This window comes from Bidens hawaiensis, unplaced genomic scaffold (genome assembly GCF_021521415.1).
Source record: "Bidens hawaiensis isolate Kalapana, Puna unplaced genomic scaffold, B.hawaiensis_p1.1 tig00003115_1, whole genome shotgun sequence".
In the NCBI taxonomy this organism is placed as follows: domain Eukaryota; kingdom Viridiplantae; phylum Streptophyta; class Magnoliopsida; order Asterales; family Asteraceae; genus Bidens; species Bidens hawaiensis.
Window position 1 is genome coordinate 2,053,983 of NW_027491167.1, and position 9,204 is coordinate 2,063,186.

The window sequence follows — 9,204 nt, forward strand, 5'->3', positions numbered from 1 at the left end:
AGCCTAAATAAAAGAAACTCTTGGATTTAGAAAGATTGTCTTGAAGATCTTTAAATAAACTAATTGTTGCAAAAAGTAAAAAAATTAAAGTTCAAGGTTTAAAATGTAACTATTTAAGAATTTATAATAATAACCCTTTAAAAATGTAAGTTTGCTCAAAACCGGGTTAAAGTATCTAACCTCAATATTTACTTAACCTATGGTAAGTAATAAGGTGAGAAAAATGCTAAATGCAAGTTCCTTTGGGACAAAGATACTAAAACGGGTCTTTAACGAGTGTTCGGGTTGTTGGTTCGGGTCTTGATAATTGGTCAAACGCAAAGTCAACTTTCCAAAATAATGAATGTTATGAGATAACTCAATAAAACTTACTAAGACTTAACCAAGGATGTAGGTCTATTGTTTTAAAACTAACAACGCACGTTAAGTGAGTAAAAATCGGATTTGTTCAGTTTCCATCTCACAATGCGTTCCTTGATGGTTTCCACATGCCCAAATATCATAGATCTTGTATAATAATGTACAAATGAAAATACTTAAGATTTACAACTAAAAAGTCAACAACAAGTCTTTTATACAAAAGTTTGGTTTGGTTCAGTTTTCATCTCACAACGAGTTCATAGATGGTCTCCACATACCCAAGACTTGTAATGTGACAAACAAACTAAAATGACCAGAAGTTAAGCAAGCTTAATATGTGCAAACAAATTATATGTGTGTATATATATCAAGAACACGAAGTCCTCCATGAAGCCTTGCCTTACGAGGCCCGAAACCTCTCCAATCGGAACCGGAGAAGTAACCACCAAAGGTAGGGGTGTGTATTATATATATGTTGTACCACCATAAATAAGTATTAATAAGACTACATAAGCTAATTAGAATGAAAGAAATAACTCAGTTTGACTTTTAGAAGTCAAACCTTCAAGAAAACTAAGAAAACAAACTTTAGATCTTTGAATTTGAGAGAGTTTTTGGTGTTGTAGCAGGGATTAATGGGTGGAAATGATGGTGTATATATAGGGTAAGTTGAAAGGGTCAAGCATAAAGGGTTTTGCATGAAAATGGGTTGGTTTGATCACATGTTTGCTTAAAAATACACAAAAAACGTGCAGCTGACCTGACACTGGTCGCGCTACACGACGCCCTAGGGTGTCCCCCATCGCGCGTCACGACGGGGTTGATTTCCAGATTTTCCAAGTTTTCAAAAATGGCAGTTTTGGCCCCCGAAGTTCGTTTTAAGTGATTTTTACGCGTTTTAAAGACCGAAATGAATGTTTTCAAGACCCAACAAGTGTAAAACAATATTGTAACGTAAAATCCATCATTTTGATTATATCCAAGGTTTCAGTTTACAAAATGGGTTGGTTTACATAGTAAAACAAATACGAATCGAATACAACAAGAACCAAAGTTGACGAATGTCAAATTTACAATCTAGCCGATTTCGAGCGAGCTTTCTCCGAACTTTTTTTGAGCGAGTTTTGGTCGAGCTTCGAGCCGTGAGCTTTTTGAACAACCCTACTTCCGAAGATGACTACAAGCTTCTTCGCGTAACAAACTCTTGCAATGTGTATATATACTCTTTGAAATATGACTTGTGAAGAAAGACCGAGTTGAATGAGGACATCCATCGTCTATCCGGCTATTTTTCTCGTCATAATGTGTCACTGAACGAGAAACTCTATTTCCTAAAAGAAAACAAGGAGGATGAGTATTTGGTTATAAGGCTCGATCTCAAGACCGGGAATTTTACAGTGGCAACAATTCCCTTCTTCAGAGATTTAACGACGGCATGTTTGTGTTTCACTATTCTAAGAGGCTGTGTTCATGTTTGGATGCGGGCAGATAGTAGGTTCGAGTTGTGGAAGATAGATGCGGATAACGATTGGACGAATGTGGCGACTTATTGGCCACCTAGTTTGGATGATCAGCAGCCATTGCACTTGATGGCTGATGGACATTGGCTCATGCTTAACAGAGGGTGAGGGCATGGAAAGAAGCATGTGAAGGACCACCATCGGGTTCGTTGTTGATTCCTCTAGGGACTTATATGTCACTTGCTGTTTAGTTGACTTGGTCCATGCAAGGGTCCGGTTGAGATCAATGCGAAAGGAGCTACCATAAAGGTGCCATCGGAGCTGCGAAGTTCATAACAGAAAGCAGAATCTCCATCAAAGGTGTTGATAAGTTAACCATAACTGTTGGTACTTTATGGCCAATGCCAAGAAACATGTAAGGGTACAAAATGCCAAGCGTCTAAAAAATGTCAGATACCAGAAGTAAGTGTTTCTTTGATGACCATTTAAAAAAAACCACCTTACACCAATGAGTTTGACAAATTAGCCTTAATAATTTTTTAACAAAAATACACCAAGTTTTTCATTTTTACATTAAGATATTTTTTCATTAAACCAGAAATTTCAATGTGTCATAATACCCTTGGCGCAACGGACTCAATCTGTTGCACCTAATTCACTTGAAGATCGAGATTTGACTCGGTGGAGCCCTTTGTGCCATGCATTGATTTTCTACATAAATTTCATAAAGATGGTGATGAATCTAGCATAGGAGATTGATTCACTTGTCAAACACTAGTTTATTGTAAATTTATAAAAAAAAAACAAGACGAGAAATCAAACTCATTGGCTATAAGACGATGTTTTTTATTATATTCCAAATTTTGTAGATTTTTGAAGTTTTAACATTCTAACCTTTCATTACATTTATAGAATCTTAGATTTAGTAACATGAGAAATTCATTGTTTAAAGACATAATATCTATCAATAGAAAAAAATTTCACATAGCATTAAGGGGTTTCGACAACAGCAGATTGGATAATATTAACAATGATACACCGGAAAACAGTGTCAATGCAGATGAGATTCATATCGCAAAGCTAAATGGACTAATTATCAAAAACTCGAAGATAGGAACAAGCGACAATTGTATATCTTTTGGAGAATGAAGCATGAACATTTATATTGAGAGAGTTTCGTGTGGACCGGGGCATGGGTTTAGTATTGGAAGTTTAGGAAAATTCCCAAATGAAGAGCTAGCAGAAGGAATCATTTTGAAGAATTGCTTCGTCACGGGAGCCATAAATGGAGTTCGGTCGAAAGAGTTGGCCTAATTATCACCCTGGAATCGTTAGAGACATCCATTTTGAATATCATCATCAACAATATGCAAAACCCCGTGATTATCGATCAAGAATATTGTCCAAAAAAAGCATGCACGATAGGTATTATACCTTTTTTTAAACAGCTAGTGTTTTGTACTCCACCTTTCACCAATTCATCACATGTCTCAAGTGAGACTAAAACCCAAAACCATTTGGTTGTAAGGCATAAACATTCGCCACTAGACCAAGCTAGTGGTTGCACGGTATTATACATGATGGGGTGTTTGTGATTATATGTTTATTGCGTGTTGAAATAAGTAGTTTGGTATAACCAACTTCAAATTGATCACTCAAAACAATAAATTTGCTCACAAGATATTAGCCCTAAATACTCTAGATCTATAGACGGTTTGGATTTGGAGGTGTTCGTGGAAGTTCTTTTGCTTCTAGGCAGTGCGCAACCCTACAAACAAACTCCATAAAGTTCGATGAAAAACTGTAAGCGATAGCTTAAGTTTTGTTGTCACCAAAAAACATGCATGGGCTCGCTTGCATGGTTGGCACACTTGCTAGAAGTGTAAGAACTTTCGAAAGGCCCCCTAAAGTACCCAAGGTCGCCTATGAGGCAAGGCCGGGTGGTTGACCGACACCGCGAGAGGCCGATTTTTTTTATTTTATATTTTTTGGAAAACAAAATATGTATTCTTTATATTTATAACCAATTACTTAACTAATTTAAGGCCAATATTTTTTTTCGTCTTCACTTCAATACCTTTTCATAATTCTTGGAGACGCCTCCGAAAGTACCTACATGTATCCTCAATCATATACTAAAATAAAAAAATTTCTACTAAAGTCCAATTAATGAATACTCCAGCGATTTAAAAGTAGTGAGCTAATTTTAGTTCTTGTGATTACCAGAAAGGCGCTCCTTCAAAAGTGAAGTTAACGAACGTGAGCTTTAGGAGGATCAGTGGAACATTTGCATCTAAGGTCACGGTGAAGCTTATTTGTAGCGCAGAAATACCGTGCGAAAATGTGGAGTTGGCTGATATCAACTTGACATTCAATGGAGGACTGGCCAGGTCCAATGTAATAATGGCAAGCCTAAAGTTACCAGTCAAAATGTCCCCGAAGTTTGTGTAGCTTAAATTCATAAATAATAAATGTCCATTACAAAACATTTAAACCCTATAGCACATATTATTATTTTTTATCCCATACTTGTATTTTAATTTTTAACTTACTATTCGCATGGTATTGTAGCAACTTTAAAGTAATATTTGTGTGCTTTCCAATTATGATTTTTGTTTTTGAAAATTATGAAACAGGTGAACTTGTATCGAATTGAATTTATTCGAAATCGGTCCATATTCGAATTCGAGTTCAAATACGAATTGAATCGAATTTCGAATATGGTATATAATACGAATACGAATTCGAATATAATAGTTCAACTTTTATTCGAATATGAATACTAGCAAAAAAATAAATTATTTCGATGAACACCCGTAACTTAAACCATTTTCGGATGAAGAAAATGAAGACTTAATCTTGATTTGTTAAGTGGTTAAACTTCGGGGTTTGTTTTGCTTAGTTTTATATTAATATTTTTAGTATGGTAAGAATATTATGGATTATTCTATAATAAGTTTGTCTTGTTTTCCAAGTTAGGTTTGTCTTAGAGAATAAGTTTAGTAGGTCTATAAATAGGGTCTAAATTATTAGGTTTATTAGAGAGAGTTAAGAGAGGTCTCTTCTTATTGTATGTTCGTTTATTAAGTTTGTTTGGTTATATAAAAAGAGTCGAGGGTTGTCACCCCAATATCTCGTATTCGCTTGTTTGATAAGTTTGTTTGATCCGTCTGGGCCAACAATTGGTATCAGAGCTTTCGTTTAATACTTGGTTGGTTCGAATAGTCGTGTCATGTTGTTTCTTTTATCCTATCGATCTTGAAAGTTTTGTTTTGGGAGTTGTTTTGACGCGGTTTTCAAGGAGGAATTAGTTCATATTTTCTCTAGTCAAATTGGAAAACGTTAGTGCGTCACCACAAAGTATTATTTATTTGTGTTTCTTTTCTTGGGATAAAAATTACTATCACAGCTGGAAATTTGTTTACCCACTCCCGCCACCAAATATAACTAGAAGTGCAATTGGTTCTTTTTTTTCTTATTCACAAAGAGGAACAAAAAATATATATATATTGTTGTTGATCCATAGAAAAAGTCAATCTTTAACGTTTATTCTACAATGAGTCATGGCGGATGATAAAGAAGATAATTTAGGAAGCTCAGGAACAATGAAAGAATTGATAGGTGGTTTTGTTTTACGCGCACCGCAGTTAACTTCGACCAACTATACGTCATGGTCGGTTATGGTGAAAATTATATTGGGTGAGAATGGTTTGCATGATGTGATTGATAAGGAAAAGGGGGCTGGAATTGAAGAAAGAAAGAAGTTTATGGCCTTAGGTGTTATCTTCCAAACCCTACCTGAAGACGTGATGTTTCAAATGGCCAAGTATTCAGAACCGAAAGATGTTTGGGAAGCGTTAAGAGTTCGTTATCTTGGTGCATAAAGAACTCAAAAGGATCGTGTTCAAATGCTAAGAACCGAGTTAGATGGATTGAAGATGAGGGGGACAGAAAGTATTGATGATTATGCAGCGAAGCTGGGTGGAGTACAGTCAAAGTACAAGAGCTTGGAAGCGGTACTTGAAGAAGAGGTTTTGGTAAGAAAGTTCTTGAACTCTATGCCGAACAAATATTTACTTGTTGTTTCTTCGATGGAGCTACTCGCAGACATCGAAACAATGGCGTTGGAATATGTGGTTAGATGTTTAACGGCATATGAAGAAAGAAACAAGTTCAAGAATATGAATGGAAGTTCATCCAAAAGTCAGCTCATGTTCACCCAAACCAAATAGAAAGTTGAAAACTATCGAGGACGTGGTAGAGGCCGTGGAAGATACAACGGACGAGGAAGAGAGAATCAAAGATGGAATGGTGAACGTAAGAATGATGAACGGGTGAATACCGAAAAAGAACCCTGAAGAATGGGAAGATAGAAGGAAGTATGTAATGTGCTACAACTGTGATAAGATTGGGCATTACTCGAACGAATGTAAAGAACCGAGTAAAGGTAAAGAAGAAGTGAATTTGACAAAGAAAGAAGATGATGTTGATCCTTCTTTGTACATGGCAATTCGTTCAATAAAGAACGTAAGTTTGAATGAAGAAATGGTTATCCCTAGTGTGCTTGAAAAGGATGAAAAGAATGAAGGAACATGGTACTTAGACAATGGTGCAAGTCATCATATGTCAGAAAAGAAAGAGTTTTTTACTACCTTGGATGAACGAGTTTCAGGTCAAGAGAAGTTTGGTGATGGATCCGAGATCGAAATCAAAGGTAAAGGTAATGTGACTGTGATAAGTAAAATCAGTGAAAAGAAACGTTTTGTGATGTTTTCTATATGCCTAAGTTAAAGACCAATCTTCTTACCTTGGAAAGTTGGATGAAGAAGGATGCAAGACTGAAATAGCCCATGGAACATTGAGGCTATATGATCAGAAAGGAAGATCGTTGATGAAGGTTTAGAGAAACCCGAATAGAACGTACAACATTAAGCTTCAGGTATGTTATAATCCTAACAACTTTGAAGATAAAAAAAAGAAATTTACGATGTTAAACCAATTATGAAAGTGAAGGTTTTTTGGTTTGAAACGATCCCGAATGATTTGTTTGGTGTTCGTAAAAGTATTGGTCAAGAACGAGCTGATGAGAAGAAGCAAGTTGAGAAAAACATGGCTTCAAAGTTAAGTTTTGAAGGAACGAATGCTAAGTTTGAAGAATCGGTGAAGCAAGTATGCTATAGTCTATTGTAAAGGAGAAACAAATGCAAAAAGAAATACAATTCAAGATTAAGGGGGTGAATGAAGACTTAATCTTGATTTGTTAAGTGATTAAAGTTCAGGGTTTGTTTTGTTTAGTTTTATATTAATATTTTTAGTATGGTAAGAATATTATGGATTATTCTAGAATAAGTTTGTCTTGTCTTCCAAGTTAGGTTTGTCTTGAAAAATAAGTTTAGTAGGTCTATAAATAGTGTCTAGATTATTAGGTTTATTAGAGAGAATCAAGAGAGATCTCTTCTCCTTGTATGTCCGTAAAGTTATGTTTGTTTTATTGTTTATTAAAAGATGAGTTATAAATATATGTAAAGTTACCAAGATAAGTTGTTTTTGCGAAAGAGTACGTTCCACGAAATTATGCACCACTATTTAAAAGCATGAAGAGCAACAATAACATATACGTTAGTTTCTGGGTTTAGATTTATTTTAAAGTAAACAAACACAAATAAAAATATCATCAACGACGACATGCCAGTTATGACTAGAAAATAAAAGCATTTAATAAATTCATATTCAATCTTAATATGCATTTATTCTACAACAAAATACGATATTCTTTGAATTTATATTCATTCATATCCTAACAAATTACAAAATAATCAAACAAAACATAAAATAAATTTTAATTATATTGAATTTCATTGAACTAAACATTTAAGATACTAAAAATATAGAACTAGAATACTGAATACATCATCGAGGTGAAAAAAGTAAAAAATAAGAACTATCAAGAAAAGTATTCAAAGTGCTCACAACCTTTTGACTTAATTTATTTGATATTGGATATTTTTTTTATAAATAGACAAAATAAATATATAAATAAATTTCTTTTGAAAACCCGACCTTACCATTTTCATCGTTGCCTAACCCAAAGGCCTAAACATACTTCCACCTAGAAGTGCACAAAATATCCAGTTCTGGAGAAAACTGGTTCCTACCTGTACTCGATCCATGGGTACGAAATAGTATTCGGTTTCTCCTCGGATCCGTCAGAACCGATTCCACCTTTACCGGGTCAAAACCCGACCCATCCCTATCCGAAACCCGAAAAATCCTGGTCAGATGTTCCTACCTAACCCGATTTTAACTTTTATTAACCATACCCGAAACGAGTTCCTAACCGGTTCATGTTCCTTCAAAATACCCGGTTTGTGCACCTGGCTCCATCAGTTAGAATTAAAACATGGTGCTGGTAGGGTGGTTTATCGAATCGAATAATCCAACTAATTTATTTTTTTTGCTAATATTTGTATTCGAATAAAATTTGAGCTATTCGATTCGAATCCGCGATCGTATTTGTATTTGTATTATATATCATATTCTAAACTCGATTCAGTTTGTATTTGAAACTCGAATTCGAATAGAATATGAACCGATTTCGAATAAATTCTATTTGATACTAGTTCACCTATGTTAAAATTTTCAAAAACCAAAATCATAATCTTAAAGCACACAAATATTACTTTAATGTTGCTACAATACCATGCGGATAGTAAGTTCAAAATTAAAATACAAATAGTATGGGTTAAAAAATAATAATATGTGATATAGGGTTTAAATATTTTGTAATAGACATTTATTATTTATGGATTTAGGCTACACAAACTTCAGGGACATTTTGACCGGTAACTTTAGGCTTGGCATTAGTACACTCGGAGCTGGCCGGTCCTCCATTGAATCTCAATTTGATATCAGCCACCTCCACAATTTCGCACGCTATTTCTGCGCTGCAAATAAGCTTCACCGTGACCTTAGATGAAGATGTTCCCCTGATCCTCCTAAAGCTCACGTCTGTTAACTTCACTTTTAAAGGAGCGCCTTTCTCGTAATCACAATAATTAAAATTAGCTCAATACTTTTAAATCGGTGGAGTACTCATTAATTAGACTTTAATATAACTTTTTATATTAGTAGGTGGTTTAGGGTACATGTAGGTACTTTTAAGGGCGCTTCCTAGAATCATAAAAAAGTATTGAACTATAGACGAAAAAAATATGGGTCTTAAATTATTAGTTAAGTAATTGAGTTTAAATATACATAATATATATTTAGATTTTCAAAAAATATATAAATTTTAAAAAACAAATCGGCCTATCGGGGTGTCGGTCGACCACCCGGCGTTGCCTCATAGCTGACCTTAGGTACTTAAGTGGGTCTTTCGAAAGTT

At 34.7% G+C, this 9,204-nt stretch overlaps 1 pseudogene; it reads left to right on the plus strand.

Moving 5' to 3' along the window:
• Positions 1-2,750: 2,750 nt before the first annotated feature.
• Positions 2,751-4,276, plus strand: LOC143622238 (putative galacturan 1,4-alpha-galacturonidase SALK6 pseudogene; annotated as a pseudogene).
• The last annotated feature ends 4,928 nt before the right edge of the window (positions 4,277-9,204 follow it).